This window comes from Telmatherina bonti (assembly GCF_933228915.1).
Source record: "Telmatherina bonti genome assembly, chromosome: 21".
Classification (NCBI taxonomy): domain Eukaryota; kingdom Metazoa; phylum Chordata; class Actinopteri; order Atheriniformes; family Telmatherinidae; genus Telmatherina; species Telmatherina bonti.
Genome location: NC_136630.1, coordinates 5,098,873 through 5,114,695, shown reverse-complemented (window position 1 = coordinate 5,114,695; position 15,823 = coordinate 5,098,873). Strand labels below are relative to the sequence as shown.

Here is a 15,823-nt window from a genome sequence, read left to right as displayed (position 1 = left end):
GCAAACGGACAGATCAGGACTCGGTCGGTCGTCCGTCATGTGTCACAAATGACAAAGTGGGTGAGAGGGGAGAAGGCGGCTGGCTGAAGGGGATTAAAAGGTAACGATGGCGCACTTGTTGGACACTTTGTCTTCCGGCATACAAACCCCGTCCGTCACCTCACAACGTAAACAGACACTGCGGCTGTGAAACGGCGGTTATTTATACACGCTGACGTGGGGTCGGCGCTTCATGTTACAGCCTCGCAGACTAAAATAGTCCCGTCAGGCCATGTGCACGCCGTCCTCACCGTGACAGGCTGCACTTCCTAAACAACCAGAGAGCAACGCTCAACCTGTGACTCCACAAACTTCAACCTGACCAGCGAGTCACGACAACACATCAGCCCCCCAGCCGCACCCCCCAGCGTGCTCCTTCAGCCGCTCAGCACATGGGAACTGCGTCAAATCTCATAAAAAGAGGATTACATATCAGATTAAACCCAAGCCTCGGGTTACATCAGCACTTTTTCAGTCCAGATCATATTTTTTCACTGCCTTGCACCGGCGCAGAGAGCTTACGGCATAATCGCTCCCAGCACTCAAACAGCCTGCGCCGGGTTTGTATGGCGATGCAGATTTGGCAACTTCAGAGCTTTAGTTTCCCTCTCAAGCCCACGTTGGCACATCAGCGTGATGGTTTAATCTCTCAGAGCTACGGCTCTGCTTGAAGTCCGGTCGCACCGTTAAAAGTCCAAAATATTTAGCTGGAAATGCAAACGAATGAAAGCAGCGCTGTAAGTTTCTGTGGTGGGAAATGTCGCGATTTATTTCACTTTAATAAAAGACTAAAAGGTACAGAAAGTATTTCCAGGTTATGCTTGAAACTTAAAACATTTATTTGACGGATTTAGTCATTATTTTACAGTTTAGAGCTGTCAAAGTCTAGAATGTCTGTTTTATCCTCAACAAGGATTTAATTAGAAACTCTACAGGAAATATTTCAGATGATTCAGAGTCGTTTGACTTGAAAAGCTCCATAAAAGAGACGATTCTTCTAAAACTCCGATTTTACAGAACAGCAACGAGGTCGTATCAGGTCACTAACTTGCTAAGAAATGAAAAAAGAGCAACTTCAAGAGGAAAAGACGAGGATTGCCTCCATCTGGGTGCAACAACAATACAATAGAAAATAAGGAAACACATTTTCTCTACATAAAATATCAAAAAATTTGTGGGTTTTAATGTTTATTGTCAATAAACACAAAGCTGCTGAGAGTCTGAACCTGAGACTGAAAGTCGAGACGTGGTGCTGATGATCTCCTGGTCTTCAGGATCATCAGCATCCATCCAGGACTTCTTCCAGATCTCTGTGAGGCTCCTCCTGGTGGGAAGCGCCTCATGAATGGCTAAGTTCCCTCCACCATGCCTGGGGGAGAGTCTAGCTGCCTTCAGAGGAAGCTCAGTACAGCCATTTGTATTATCAATAATAGTAATAATAGTAATAATAATAATAATAATAATAATAACAATACATTTACTTTGTGGGCGCCTTTCTGGACACTCAAGGCCACCTTACTTGAGTAAACCCATAAATACACACATAAAGAATACATGAAGCGATAATAATCAGTCGGGCTGTGACGATATATTTTTGTCCTGATTCGATTCGATTCGGATTTTTTGGGTGCCGATTCAATTTAAATTGTAATTCTCACAATTCTCCAATATTGCTGTAATTAATGAATGCGATGGGTACGGGGACCCAGTGGAGCCGCTGCTGGACGGGGGGGGCTTGATGGCTGGATGGGGTTCTTGTAGTGACCCAGGCTGCTCATTCTGAACCAGTTTAAGTTTATGGAGGATTTTTTTGGGATCAAACAGATAGAAGTTGCAGTAGTTAAGCCTGGAAGAGACGAGACTGTGGATAAATGTAGTGATGGGGTGAGAGGTGAGAGAGTATTCTCATTCTTTCAGACCAGATGGGTCCAAACTTGGTCCGCGAGGGCCGCTCTCCTGCACCCGAATCAGATTAATGGATCAACATGTTTGGACAGAACCTGAAAGGAGACGTTGAGGAAAACCATTTCATCTCAATCAGGTGTGTTGGAGCAGAAAACACCTAAAACCTGCAGGACTGCTGCATGTGAGGACCAGAGCTGGAACCCCTAAACCAGGTATGCTCAGTTTGGACCTACGAGAGCCGTAATCCAGCAGGTTTTCCATGCATCCCTGCTCCAACACACCTGACGCAAATGAATGAGTCATCTGATAGGTTTGATTCAGGCGTGTTGAAGCAGGAATACATGGAAAACCTGCTGGATTGTTGCCCTAAAAGGACTGAACTGAGCAGCTATGTGGTAAAAAGGACCCACGTTTGTGCCTCTGATGGGTAAAAACATCAGCATGGCTGCTGCTAAGGCACCAATCCCCTCGCCAGCCTCCAGCTCCGTCCTCCTGGCTCAGATTAAACCCAAACATGCTTGAAACTGCTCAAGTTAAAGTAAACATGTCTACTTCCAGTTTTCCTGCTTCAACACATCCGGTTCAAATGGAATGGATCACTACAGCGCTCCAGTGCAGCACCATCCTGGTAATGAGCCATTCATCGGAAACAGCTGTGAAGCAGTTGAACATATCCTGCCCTGGTGTGAAACCCCCCAGCAGGGCCAGCCTTTGCCGGTCTGAGTCTGCTGGCCTGTTCCCCCTGACTGCAGGGGGCTTGAGAGGGTCTTAGCTGCAGCCTGGAGAATGAGGCTGACAAAATGTTGAGGGGGCGGAGTTGGACATCTAACTCCGCCCCCTCAACATTTTGATTGGATCAACCCTAACCCTCACCCCACGCTCATTTGACATCCAACCACGAACAATATCCAGCCCCGCCCCATTCTCCAGGCTACAGCCAGGGGTTATTGGGGGGGCCCTGGCTTGGGCCCCCCCTCTGCCACCTCCTGGGCGGATGCATGGCTGGCTCCGGAGTGGGGTGGTTGGGGTCTGTGCCTGGGGGTCGCTGCCGACTGCCCAGGTCTCTGGGTTCTTCTGACCTGCCTCTCACTTTTGTGTGGGTGGGGTCACATTATGTGGGCGAGGTCACATTGTGTGGGCGGAGTCACATTGGCATGATCACTCTTCTCTGAACTCGTTCCACTCTGTATGTTCTGCATGTCACTGAGTCGTCTGCAGGTTTATTTACTAACAGCTAGTTTTCTTTTTTTTTTTTCTCTTTTTTTTTTTGTCTTGTCAAGCATTTAGGCAAGCAGAATGATGGTCTGGATGCTGTGTTCTGCTGAGCAAATTTTCTTTGTCAGGGGAAGCTTTATAGATATAATGACCGGAGAGGACAGATGAAAGACAGAAAGAGAAAGAAGAAAAAACACCTCATAAGAAAAGTGAAAGAGATAAAGGGAGAGGAAAGGGAGAGAGAAACAAAAAAAAACAAAACAAAAAAAACCCCAAAAACAAAAAGAAAAACCAACCTACAGATGTATACATATACACACATACATACAGCTAGTTTTCTTTCGGTGTTTCTGGTTTATATCTAACCGGTTAGTTTCTGGTGCTCCTGACAATTGTTGACTTTGTCCTCCTGCAGTGGGACCATAAATATGTGGTTGGATCTTATGTGTATATGTGTAAATGGTAAATGGACTTGTACTTATATAGCGTTTTCTAGTCATGACGACCACTAAAAGCCCTTTACACTACTTGTCACATTCACCCATGCCAGACCATCATTCTGCTTGCTTAAATACCGGACTAGACAACAAAAAGAAGCAGTGAATTATAAAAAACTTGCAGGACTGTGGCCTTCGAGGACCAGATTTGGACATCCATGACTCCTTACTTTCAGCCTGGAGTGGACAGTCTGCCCTTTTCTGATTGAGCACCACTGCCTGAGACCTTTTGAGCCAATTTTCATCTCAGTTGTTAAACATCTCAGTTGCAGGTCTTTGATCACCAGCACATCGTCTGCAGAAAGCAAAGATGCAACCTGAGCCGACCAAAATAAAAAGCCTCCACCTCCTTTGCTACAACCGAACGGTCCATGACCCTGAGGGAAAACTTCCCTGTGGTCTGAAAAATCTGAAATTCTCTTTGGAAAATCCTGCTGGCTAAAGAAACGGATCATTCAGCTTATGAAGCGGAACGTGCACAACATTACGGAGATGCTTGAACAGTCGTAGCACATCGGTTTTTATGTCGAGCTACATCTGCAGGCCAACAACACCATCAGATGTTTCCACAGCAAAACTCAAACTCTTTTATTTCTGCAGAACAGAACATTTCAGGGAATTTCAGGGAAAATCTTCCATCACTGGCCGCCTCAAAGCTTCTGTTTCACACACTGCAGAGATGCAACTGATGTTACCGTGTTTACGAGCCGCAATGCCTAAACTGTTGCTGTGGTTACTTCACCCATAAAACCCACAGTAAAAGGTGCACCAGGCTCAGCTATGTGACCTTTGCTCTGTGTACTTTCACATCTCCCGACCTCCTGATTGTTTGAACAGAGTTGCACGTTTACCACAGACGGCAGGAGCAGCACAAGCTGGAGAGCAGATCCAACCACAAAAACACAGACGGGGTTACTGCCAGTCAAATGCTCCCCAAGGTGGAAAAGATCTGATCAATTTATTTTTTATTTCTGAGGCACAAATTTATAACACGTCTATTCTAATTTAAACCAGTTTTGCAAATATCCCAAAAAGTTTTCCTCCACTGGGTTATATTAAATAGTCGAGATACATTGATAAGCAGCAAAATGCCAGAATTAGCTGAAAAGAACATCTTTAACATCTGTTTGTTACCATAAACATCTAACCAGCCAAACACGTGGCAGCAACTCAAATCATTTAGTCATGTAGACGTGGTCAAAACGACTTGCTGGAGTTCAAGATGAGCATCAGAATGAGGAGGAAAGAAGATTTAAGTGACTTTTAATGTGGCAGGTTGTTGGTCTGAGAATTTACTGGGATTTTCACACACAAACATCTCCAGGGTTTCCAGAGAAGGTCTGGAGGAAAGGAAACATCCAGCAGCAGAAGACCACACATCCACATGGTAGGATCAGAATCTGCTGGAAGCATCATGACAACATGGATCCATCCTGCCGTCAGGATCAACGCTTCAGGCTGCTGCTGGTGTAGTAATGTTGGGGATATGTTTTTGTCCCACTTTGGTCCCCTTAGTACCAACATGACCTGGTTTAACCTCCACAGCCAACCTGAGTGTTGCTGCTGACCATGTCCATCTCTTTATGAGCACAGTGCAGCATCTTCTGATGGAAACTTCCAGCAGGATGATGCACCATGTCACAAAGCTCACATCATCTCCACCATGACGATGAGTTCACTGTCCTCCAACGGCTCCACAGTCACCAGATCTCAGTCCAGCAGAGCAGCTTTGGGATGAGGTGGAACGAGAGATTCTCATCATGATGAGGTGGAACGAGAGATTCTCATCATGATGAGGTGGAACGGGAGATTCTCATCGTGATGAGGTGGAACGGGAGGTTCTCATGGTGATGAGGTGGAACGGGAGATTCTCATCATGATGAGGTGGAACGGGATATTCTCATGGTGATGAGGTGGAACGGGAGATTCTCATCATGATGAGGTGGAACGGAGATTCTCATGGTGATGTGGTGGAACGGGAGATTCTCATCATGATGAGGTGGAACGGGAGATTCTCATGGTGATGCGGTGGAACGAGAGATTCTCATCATGATGAGGTGGAATGGGAGGTTCTCATGGTGATGAGGTGGAACAGGAGATTCTCATGATGATGAGGTGGAACAGGAGATTCTCATGATGATGAGGTGGAACAGGAGATCCTCATGATGATGAGGTGGAACGGGAGATTCTCATCATGATGAGGTGGAACGAGAGATTCTCATCATGATGATGAGGTGGAACGGGAGATTCTCATCATGATGAGGTGGAACGGGAGGTTCTCATCATGATGAGGTGGAACGGGAGATTCTCATCATGATGAGGTGGAACGGGAGATTCTCATGGTGATGCGGTGGAACGGGAGATTCTCATCATGATGAGGTGGAACGGGAGATTCTCATCATGATGAGGTGGAACGGGAGGTTCTCATGGTGATGAGGTGGAACAGGAGATTCTCATGATGATGAGGTGGAACAGGAGATTCTCATGATGATGAGGTGGAACAGGAGATTCTCATGATGATGAGGTGGAACGGGAGATTCTCATGGTGATGAGGTGGAACGGGAGATTCTCATGGTGATGCGGTGGAACGGGAGGTTGTCATGGTGATGAGATGGAACGGGAGATTCTCATGGTGATGAGGTGGAACGGGAGATTCTCATGGTGATGAGGTGGAACGGGAGATTCTCATGGTGATGAGGTGGAACAGGAGATTCTCATGGTGATGAGGTGGAACGGGAGATTCTCATGGTGATGAGTTGGAACGGGAGATTCTCATCATGATGTGGTGGAACGGAAGATTCTCATGATGTTGAGGTGGAACGGGAGATTCTCATGGTGATGAGGTGGAACGGGAGATTCTCATCATGATGAGGTGGAACGGGAGATTCTCATCATGATGAGGTGGAACGGGAGATTCTCATCATGATGAGGTGGAACGGGAGGTTCTCATGGTGATGAGGTGGAACGGGAGATTCTCATGGTGATGAGGTGGAACGGGAGATTCTCATCATGATGAGGTGGAACGGGAGATTCTCATCATGATGAGGTGGAACGGGAGATTCTCATCATGATGAGGTGGAACGGGAGATTCTCATCATGATGAGGTGGAACGGGAGATTCTCATGGTGATGAGGTGGAACGGGAGATTCTCATCATGATGAGGTGGAATGGGAGATTCTCATGGTGATGAGGTGGAACGGGAGATTCTCATGGTGATGAGGTGGAACGGGAGATTCTCATAGTGATGAGGTGGAACGGGAGATTCTCATCATGATGAGGTGGAACGGGAGATTCTCATGGTGATGAGGTGGAATGGGAGATTCTCATCATGATGAGGTGGAACGGGAGATTCTCATGGTGATGAGGTGGAACGGGAGATTCTCATCTTGATGAGGTGGAATGGGAGATTCTCATCATGATGAGGTGGAACGGGAGATTCTCATCATGATGAGGTGGAATGGGAGATTCTCATCATGATGAGGTGGAACGGGAGATTCTCATGGTGATGAGGTGGAACGGGAGATTCTCATGGTGATGAGGTGGAACGGGAGATTCTCATGGTGATGAGGTGGAACGGGAGATTCTCATGGTGATGAGGTGGAACGGGAGATTCTCATCATGATGAGGTGGAACGGGAGATTCTCATAATGATGAGATGGAACGGGAGATTCTCATGGTGATGAGGTGGAATGGGAGATTCTCATGGTGATGAGGTGGAACGGGAGATTCTCATCATGATGAGATGGAACGGGAGATTCACATGGTGATGAGGTGGAACGGGAGATTCTCATGGTGATGAGGTGGAACGGGAGATTCTCATGGTGATGAGGTGGAACGGGAGATTCTCATGATGATGAGGTGGAACGGGAGATTCTCATGGTGATGAGGTGGAACGGGAGATTCTCATCATGATGAGGTGGAACGGGAGATTCTCATAATGATGAGATGGAACGGGAGATTCTCATGGTGATGAGGTGGAATGGGAGATTCTCATGGTGATGAGGTGGAACGGGAGATTCTCATCATGATGAGATGGAACGGGAGATTCACATGGTGATGAGGTGGAACGGGAGATTCTCATGGTGATGAGGTGGAACGGGAGATTCTCATGGTGATGAGGTGGAACGGGAGATTCTCATGATGATGAGGTGGAACGGGAGATTCTCATGGTGATGAGGTGGAACGGGAGATTCTCATGGTGATGAGGTGGAACCGGAGATTCTCATCATGATGAGGTGGAACGGGAGATTCTCATCATGATGAGGTGGAACAGGAGATTCTCATGGTGATGAGGTGGAACAGGAGATTCTCATGATGATGAGGTGGAACGGGAGATTCTCATGATGATGAGGTGGAACGGGAGATTCTCATGGTGATGAGGTGGAACGGGAGATTCTCATGGTGATGAGGTGGAACGGGAGATTCTCATGATGATGAGGTGGAACGGGAGATTCTCATGGTGATGAGGTGGAACGGGAGATTCTCATCATGATGAGGTGGAAAGGGAGATTCTCATGATGATGAGGTGGAACGGGAGATTCTCATCATGATGAGGTGGAATGGGAGATTCTCATGATGATGAGTTGGAACGGGAGATTCTCATGATGATGAGGTAGAACGGGAGATTCTCATCATGATGAGGTGGAACGGGAGATTCTCATCATGATGAGGTGGAACGGGAGATTCTCATCATGATGAGGTGGAACGAGAGATTCTCATCATGATGATGAGGTGGAACGGGAGATTCTCATCATGATGAGGTGGAACGGGAGGTTCTCATCATGATGAGGTGGAACGGGAGATTCTCATCATGATGAGGTGGAACGGGAGATTCTCATGGTGATGCGGTGGAACGGGAGATTCTCATCATGATGAGGTGGAACGGGAGATTCTCATCATGATGAGGTGGAACGGGAGGTTCTCATGGTGATGAGGTGGAACAGGAGATTCTCATGATGATGAGGTGGAACAGGAGATTCTCATGATGATGAGGTGGAACAGGAGATTCTCATGATGATGAGGTGGAACGGGAGATTCTCATGGTGATGAGGTGGAACGGGAGATTCTCATGGTGATGCGGTGGAACGGGAGGTTGTCATGGTGATGAGATGGAACGGGAGATTCTCATGGTGATGAGGTGGAACGGGAGATTCTCATGGTGATGAGGTGGAACGGGAGGTTCTCATCACGATGAGGTGGAACGTGAGGTTCTCATCATGATGAGGTGGAACGGGAGATTCTCATGGTGATGAGGTGGAACGGGAGATTCTCATGGTGATGCGGTGGAACGGGAGGTTGTCATGGTGATGAGATGGAACGGGAGATTCTCATGGTGATGAGGTGGAACGGGAGGTTCTCATGGTGATGAGGTGGAACGGGAGATTCTCATGGTGATGAGGTGGAACGGGAGATTCTCATGGTGATGAGGTGGAACGGGAGATTCTCATCATGATGAGGTGGAACGAGAGATTCTCATGGTGATGAGGTGGAACGGGAGATTCTCATGGTGATGAGGTGGAACGGGAGATTCTCATGGTGATGAGGTGGAACGGGAGATTCTCATGGTGATGAGGTGGAACGGGAGATTCTCATCACGATGAGGTGGAACGTGAGGTTCTCATGGTGATGAGGTGGAACGAGAGATTCTCATCATGATGAGGTGGAACGAGAGATTCTCATGGTGATGAGGTGGAACGGGAGATTCTCATGGTGATGAGGTGGAACGGGAGATTCTCATGGTGATGAGGTGGAACGGGAGATTCTCATCATGATGAGGTGGAACGTGAGGTTCTCATGGTGATGAGGTGGAACGAGAGATTCTCATCATGATGAGGTGGAACGAGAGATTCTCATCATGATGAGGTGGAACGGGAGATTCTCATGGTGATGAGGTGGAACGGGAGATTCTCATGGTGATGCGGTGGAACGGGAGGTTGTCATGGTGATGAGATGGAACGGGAGATTCTCATGGTGATGAGGTGGAACGGGAGTTTGTCATGGTGATGAGGTGGAACGGGAGATTCTCATGGTGATGAGGTGGAACGGGAGATTCTCATGGTGATGCGGTGGAACGGGAGGTTCTCATGGTGATGAGGTGGAACGGGAGATTCTCATGGTGATGCGGTGGAACGGGAGATTCTCATGGTGATGAGGTGGAACGGGAGATTCTCATGGTGATGAGGTGGAACGGGAGATTCTCATGGTGATGAGGTGGAACGGGAGGTTCTCATGGTGATGAGGTGGAACGGGAGGTTCTCATGGTGATGAGGTGGAACGGGAGATTCTCATGGTGATGAGGTGGAACAGGAGATTCTCATGGTGTTGTGCAGCAGCTCTGTGATGTTTCATGTCAACATGGAGCCAAATCTCAGGATTCTTTCCAACACCTTGTTGGTTCTATGACACCGGGAATTAAGTCAGTTCTAAAGCAAACGGAAGGTCCAACTCGATAGTAGCAATTAGCAAAGAAGATGCTGCTGAAGTGGAAAGTTGTGAGATTATTCTGAGGCTCAGTTTTACTCAAACTTAGCATTTCTACAGTATTTTAATTACTTTTACAAAGAGTTGGAGTCCGTCTTCTACTGTCAGTTGTTGACAGTTATAGAAAGAAGCAGCTCTATTCTTTAACAAAAGTGTAAATCCCTGTTTAAAAAGAGGAGATCCTAATAGGTTATAATGGTTGAGTGTGTGTCCCATAGAAATTCTGATGAATAGTGTACTCTCAGAAAGCTCATGGACAAAACTCCCATTGTAGACTTACACATGACAGAATCCAAACAACAAGCAGAAAGCTGAACACTTGCCAACGAAGACAATCTCTGTGAGAGGCTGTTCACTCTGCATCCGGGTGCTCGGACGGCTGCAGAGCAAACAAACTGCAGGCTGATGGAGCTCCAACCTGCAGCTGATAGTCGTATGTACACACATGTGTACACAAGGCGAGCTTATCTACCTGTGCTGAAACTACAGCACAAAGGTGACCAGATCTCTTCTGGCCAAATTAAAAAGTCCCTTCTGGAAGCACCTGATAGATTATCTACCCACTGTAGCCACAACTTTGCCATGTACCACCATCTACTCCAAAGAGATCTGGGTTACCTTCTCCTCTCGGTGCAGCAGCACTGGAGTGGAGACAACTGCAGTAATTAAAGCTAGAGTATCTGCAGTTTTCACTCATACTGCCGTGGGGCCAGAGGGGACTGGAAGCAGACCCTCTTGATGATTTGTACTGGGACAAGGCACACACACACACACACACACACATTTCACCTGCTGCAGAAAGGGAACATGACAGCAGGCTTTGTCGTGGCTCCATGAGGAGGAAAAGGCTGAAAGGTCTGCTGATGCGGCCCGTTCCTCTCAGGGCCGTGTGAAAATGCCATCTTGGCACAGACGTCGGCTCTGCAAGGAGCTCGGTCAACAGGGGTGTTGACACAGCTCCAGGAGCTCTGAGCACACAGCCAGGGTGTGTGTGTGTGTGTGTGTGTGTGTGCGCGTGCGTGCGTGTGTGTGTGTGTGGATGGGCTGCGTGGCTGAAATTCAAAATGTGAGGCATAAAAAGGGGGAGGGGGGATTAAAAGGTTCAGAAATGAGACAAGTCTTATAAAAACACCCCGATGATGTCATAGTGATGTCATCAGGGTGATCCTCAGGTTTGCATCACTGCCTGGAATTAAAGATGCAGGGATCTACAGAGCAGCTGACAGATGCATCATGGGAAATGTAGTTTCAGTCACCTTCTAGATTCTGCTTTTTCTTTGCAAAATAATGGTATTTTCTGTATTATTATTATTTATCTAATTTATCTATTATTATTATTATTGTTATTATTTATTATTTTTTATTATTATTATTTTAATGTTTTTTCCTGTATTATTTTGCAGATTTGACTAATGTGGTTTTGTTTTAGCAGGATTAGGATGAATTGTACTGAAATGAGAAGACTGTTGTTAAATGTATTGGTATAGATTAAGCTGAAGTGAACTGAATTGCTAGAAGTACGTCCACCAACGTAAAAACAACATTTTAATCCTAATTTGCTGTGTATTATTCCTCTCAGATGAAAGTTTTTTAAAAATATTTTGTGAATTTTTTTATATAAATAAACAGTTTAATCATCTGTTATAATAAACTCCTGAAGTTGGTAAATTATTATTTAACAAAACAAAATTGGAAATACTTCAAATTATTTTTGCATTTTAAATATAAAAAATAAAATATAATCATCTTTTCCATACAGAAGGTTGACAACATTTTCTCAAGGGATTAATAAAGTATTTATCACTCGATCACATAAACTGTTAAATAAACCTTTCAGAGTGTGAGAATTTATAGTTTCATCATTACAGTTTAGAGAAATCTACATTATAAGTATCATGAATTTACATCTGAAACATCAAAATAAACAAACTCTTCAGTTTGTTTATTTTGTGAAGCTCAATTAAAAATAAACATTAAAAAAGAAAAGCAGCTAATTTTAGCATTTTACCAGCAACCCGACGTTAGATTTAATGTAATTCGACTTCATTGTGTAACCGTCTCAGAGCCTTTAAAGCCTCAACCCTGAAAACAAAGGAGCTTGTCTGCTGCCGTGCACGAGCCTGTGCACGAGCCTGGCCGCTCACCAGCGCTGCTCGCAGCTCAGCTGAGAGACGAGGATGCTGCTCTGCTCTCATGCTTGATTGCTTCTGCATCTCTGACCTACTTTCCTCCACATTCGCCTCTCTGCAGCCTCCAGCATCCACACACTGACTCTACCTTCCTGATGTGGGCCCGGCTCTGCGCTGGAGGGGCTGAAGGTGGGGCTCCGTGTCCATTTTGACCTCCATCTGAAAGGAGGACCATCCTGCCAGACCTGCCTGCACACGCTCGCTTATCGTTCGATGCCACCCTCCCCCCTCTTCCACACAAACCTCTTTCCCTGAGACGTCTCCGCACCTACTCGAAATTAAAATAATTGTTGCGTAATCGACATTAAACTTTCAGTTCCAGCTTGCAGAGGAGTTACAGCCAGCATTCTTCAGGCTGCAGTCTTTGAGTTTGGAAGTCAAATCATCAGGAATTTTTATGTTTTTAAGGCGCAGAGCATTAACTAAACACACACACACACACACACACACACACAGAAGCTGCTGAGTGTTCAGGGTACACAAACACACCCAGGTCTCCGGGTGCAATGAGCCAAAGTTCCCCATCAGCACGGTGCCAATTACCAGAGAAGAAGAATGCAGTTTAAAACCTGCTGCTCTGTTTTTTCTTCAACACGATGGTGCATTTGGAAAACACCGAAGTGGCGTCTGCAGACAGACGCTGCAGCTCTGTCGGCCTCGTTTCCTCCTGGAGACTTGCTTCGGTGACTTCCAAACAGAAAGAGGCCTTTTTGGAAGCAGCATCAAATAAAACTAATAAATATATTGGAGCTGAAAGAAAAAGTGGAGTCACAGAGGAAATAAATTAGTGACAAAAAAGCAGCAAGTCAGCACATCTGAGGAGCTGAATGTCCAGGTATTGATTTAGAGAGAGAAGTGTTTCAGACGTGAAGTCAGACGCAGTAAATCTGAGGAACATGCTTCGCTCTAGAGAAGTCATCTCAGTGATGTTGCTGCTTTTGCCAGCCTAAGCTCTGCAGCAGAGCCGTCCGACGGGAGGCTGACTGCGGTCACCTTCTGACCGAAGCCGAAACGAACCCGTCAGTCTTTTGCTAAATGGAGGACTTCACTGTGGATTCGTTTCATAAAGCTCAACGCACGAGGCTCTGCCGCTGAAGTCGGCGACTCAACGACGTCGGAAGACAAACTGAGGGGATGATTGTTTCATACGAAGGCCTGAAAAGCTGCCGTTACATGACGTCAGTCAAGTTTTTAGCCGTTTAGATGTAATTTCATCCGTTTCCTCACTTCCAGGGATTGTTGAAGCAAAATGACAGTAAAATTCAACAAATGAGGATCTGCTTTGGTCTGTGTTGCACTGCAGTCCTTTAAATCTCTTCATGCTGATAAGAGTTTAAAAAAACCTAAAACAGAAGAGTAAACATGATGCAACGGGGGGGGGGGGGGGGGTTACAGCTCAGGTATGATGTAGTTTCTAGTCTTTGTGGCCTAAAGCTGTGATGCACAAATCTGTCACTTTTCATTGTGATGGATTATTTTACTCATTTGTGGATGTAAATAAATAAAAAAAAACAAGAAGCAGAAGTGAAATGGTGACAAACGATGCTGATTAACCAGCAGAGGAGAGAAATGCCTCTTTAAGAATCCTGAATAGAAATCTGAGTTACGTAACACAGTGGATGGTGGTTGTATGATGTGTTTGCACCTCCTCCTGAGACGTTGGAGGAGGAGGAGGAGGAATCCACATAAACAAGACTAACGATAAGAGAAAACATTTGTTTATCACGTCTTGGATCCGAGTGGAGCTGAACTACCAGGAATAAAAAAGCTTTTTTAAACTATTTTCTGAGGTTTGACTGACGTTTCTGTACGAGAGGTTTTTAACGTTCTGGAAATGAGTGAAATTACAAACATTTCCTTTATGATTAATTAAAGCATCTCTCTAAAGATGGCGGCTCAGCAGCAAACCTCTCCTCAAAAGGATTTAAACCATTTTCTGCGTTAATATTTTAACTTTTCTTTCAGAAAAAGTTGGGAAAGTGGAGCATTCACCTCCAAAATGTGGTGAAGGAACACATAAAAACACATGACATGGAAACTAAGGTACATCCAAACAGTGATGATGATGTCACAGTGATGTCATCAGGAAGTGTGAAAAACATGAATTTATCGGGTAACATCTGGTTCATTCATACAGACCCAGATGTTTAGAGTAGCATGTAAACATGTTGGTCCAACTAAGATCAAACTTTGCAACGTCAGACTAAAACAGCCAGACAACATGGTGGGAGGCTCGCATGTTACTGCCTTCAGCGCATGCTCCATGTTTCCATCAGAATAACCATGCAACAAGCTGTAAACGTGTCTGCTTCACTTCATTACTGACTCAACATTGTACCCGTTTGTAAGCAGTGAAGCAGTGTCATAGCCGAGTCACACAAGTGTCGGAAAATCAAATCAATTCCCCTCCCGTGCTAAATAAATAACAAATTCATGTTAAAAAACAAACAAAAATTGCAAGTCAGGCAATAAACTGAAATCCGATCTTATCACAACATCAACAAACATGATAGTTACGTCACAAAATACCTTTGCAATGCAGTTAATGGGATGCTACACTGGGATGTACGTTAGGGCCGGGCGATTAATCAGATTTTAATATCAGTACGATCTGGGTTTTCAACGATGATAAAAATAAAAGGGTGTGATTATTTTTCTCTCTGCAGTTTCCTCTCCTGCTGTCTTCGGCTGCTAATCGAGCGTCTCTGGCGTTGCAGCGCTGTGCTGTAAACTCCTCCCACAGCCGCTTTGCTTTCATTCAGACACTGTTGCCAACTTGGAGACTTTCTCGCTAAATCTGGAGACTTTTTTTGTTAAAAGCGACAAATCTAGCAGCTTTTACTGGAGTTATTAGAGACTTTTCTGGTGTTTTGGCGACTGACTTGAAGGCACATATTGTTCTGCAGTTACTGTAAGGAAGGAGCAGCGGGAGCCTCTCCCGTCCTAAAGCACTCCCAGGCGGCCAGTCTCAGTCGGCTCCGGCTGCAGGTCCATGTAGAATAACTGCAGTAGGTTGTGGAAGTTCACCTAAACATAGTTTATACCATTGTCAGTGACAACTGGCTGCATTATTTTCCTATACATAGTTCGGCCAGTTAAACACTGTAGTATCCCTCCGTTACGGGGCGTTACCATAGCAACGCGTTAACCAGCTGGTTCAGATCAGCCGTCTTTTAACAGGTGGATGAGAGAAACGCGCTGCAGCCTGACAGCGGTTGTTTGGCATAAAATGTACATCCAGGCCAACGTAAAATAGTTCCTATATAAGCGGTAAAAGCGGATTTAACAACTCGGATCCGTCCATTAGACGGTTATAATGCACGACACGGAGTCTAGAACACCATGATGCGCAGCGGTGTTTATAAATACTGGATAATTGTGTTAAATAATCGAGATCTCAATTTCAGTCAAAATAATCGTGATTATAATTTTTGTCATAATCGAGCAGCTCTAATGTATTTCCAAAATTATGTAAACTTTCCAAAATGATACTGGTTT

At 45.5% G+C, this 15,823-nt stretch overlaps 1 protein-coding gene across 12 annotated transcripts in view; it reads right to left on the bottom strand.

Moving 5' to 3' along the window:
• The window catches only part of mapta (microtubule-associated protein tau a), a 52,115-nt gene that overhangs the window by 32,192 nt on the left and 4,100 nt on the right, over window positions 1–15,823 (bottom strand). For 10 of the 12 annotated variants that reach the window (XM_079260888.1, XM_079260890.1, XM_079260889.1 and 7 more), the window contains exon 1: window positions 116–168. The exons of the other annotated variants lie outside the window; for them this stretch is intronic. The gene's annotated coding sequence lies outside the window, so the exon portion shown is untranslated. Of the gene's footprint in view, window positions 1–115; window positions 169–15,823 lie in introns of those variants that run through there. 12 annotated transcript variants of the gene reach the window in all.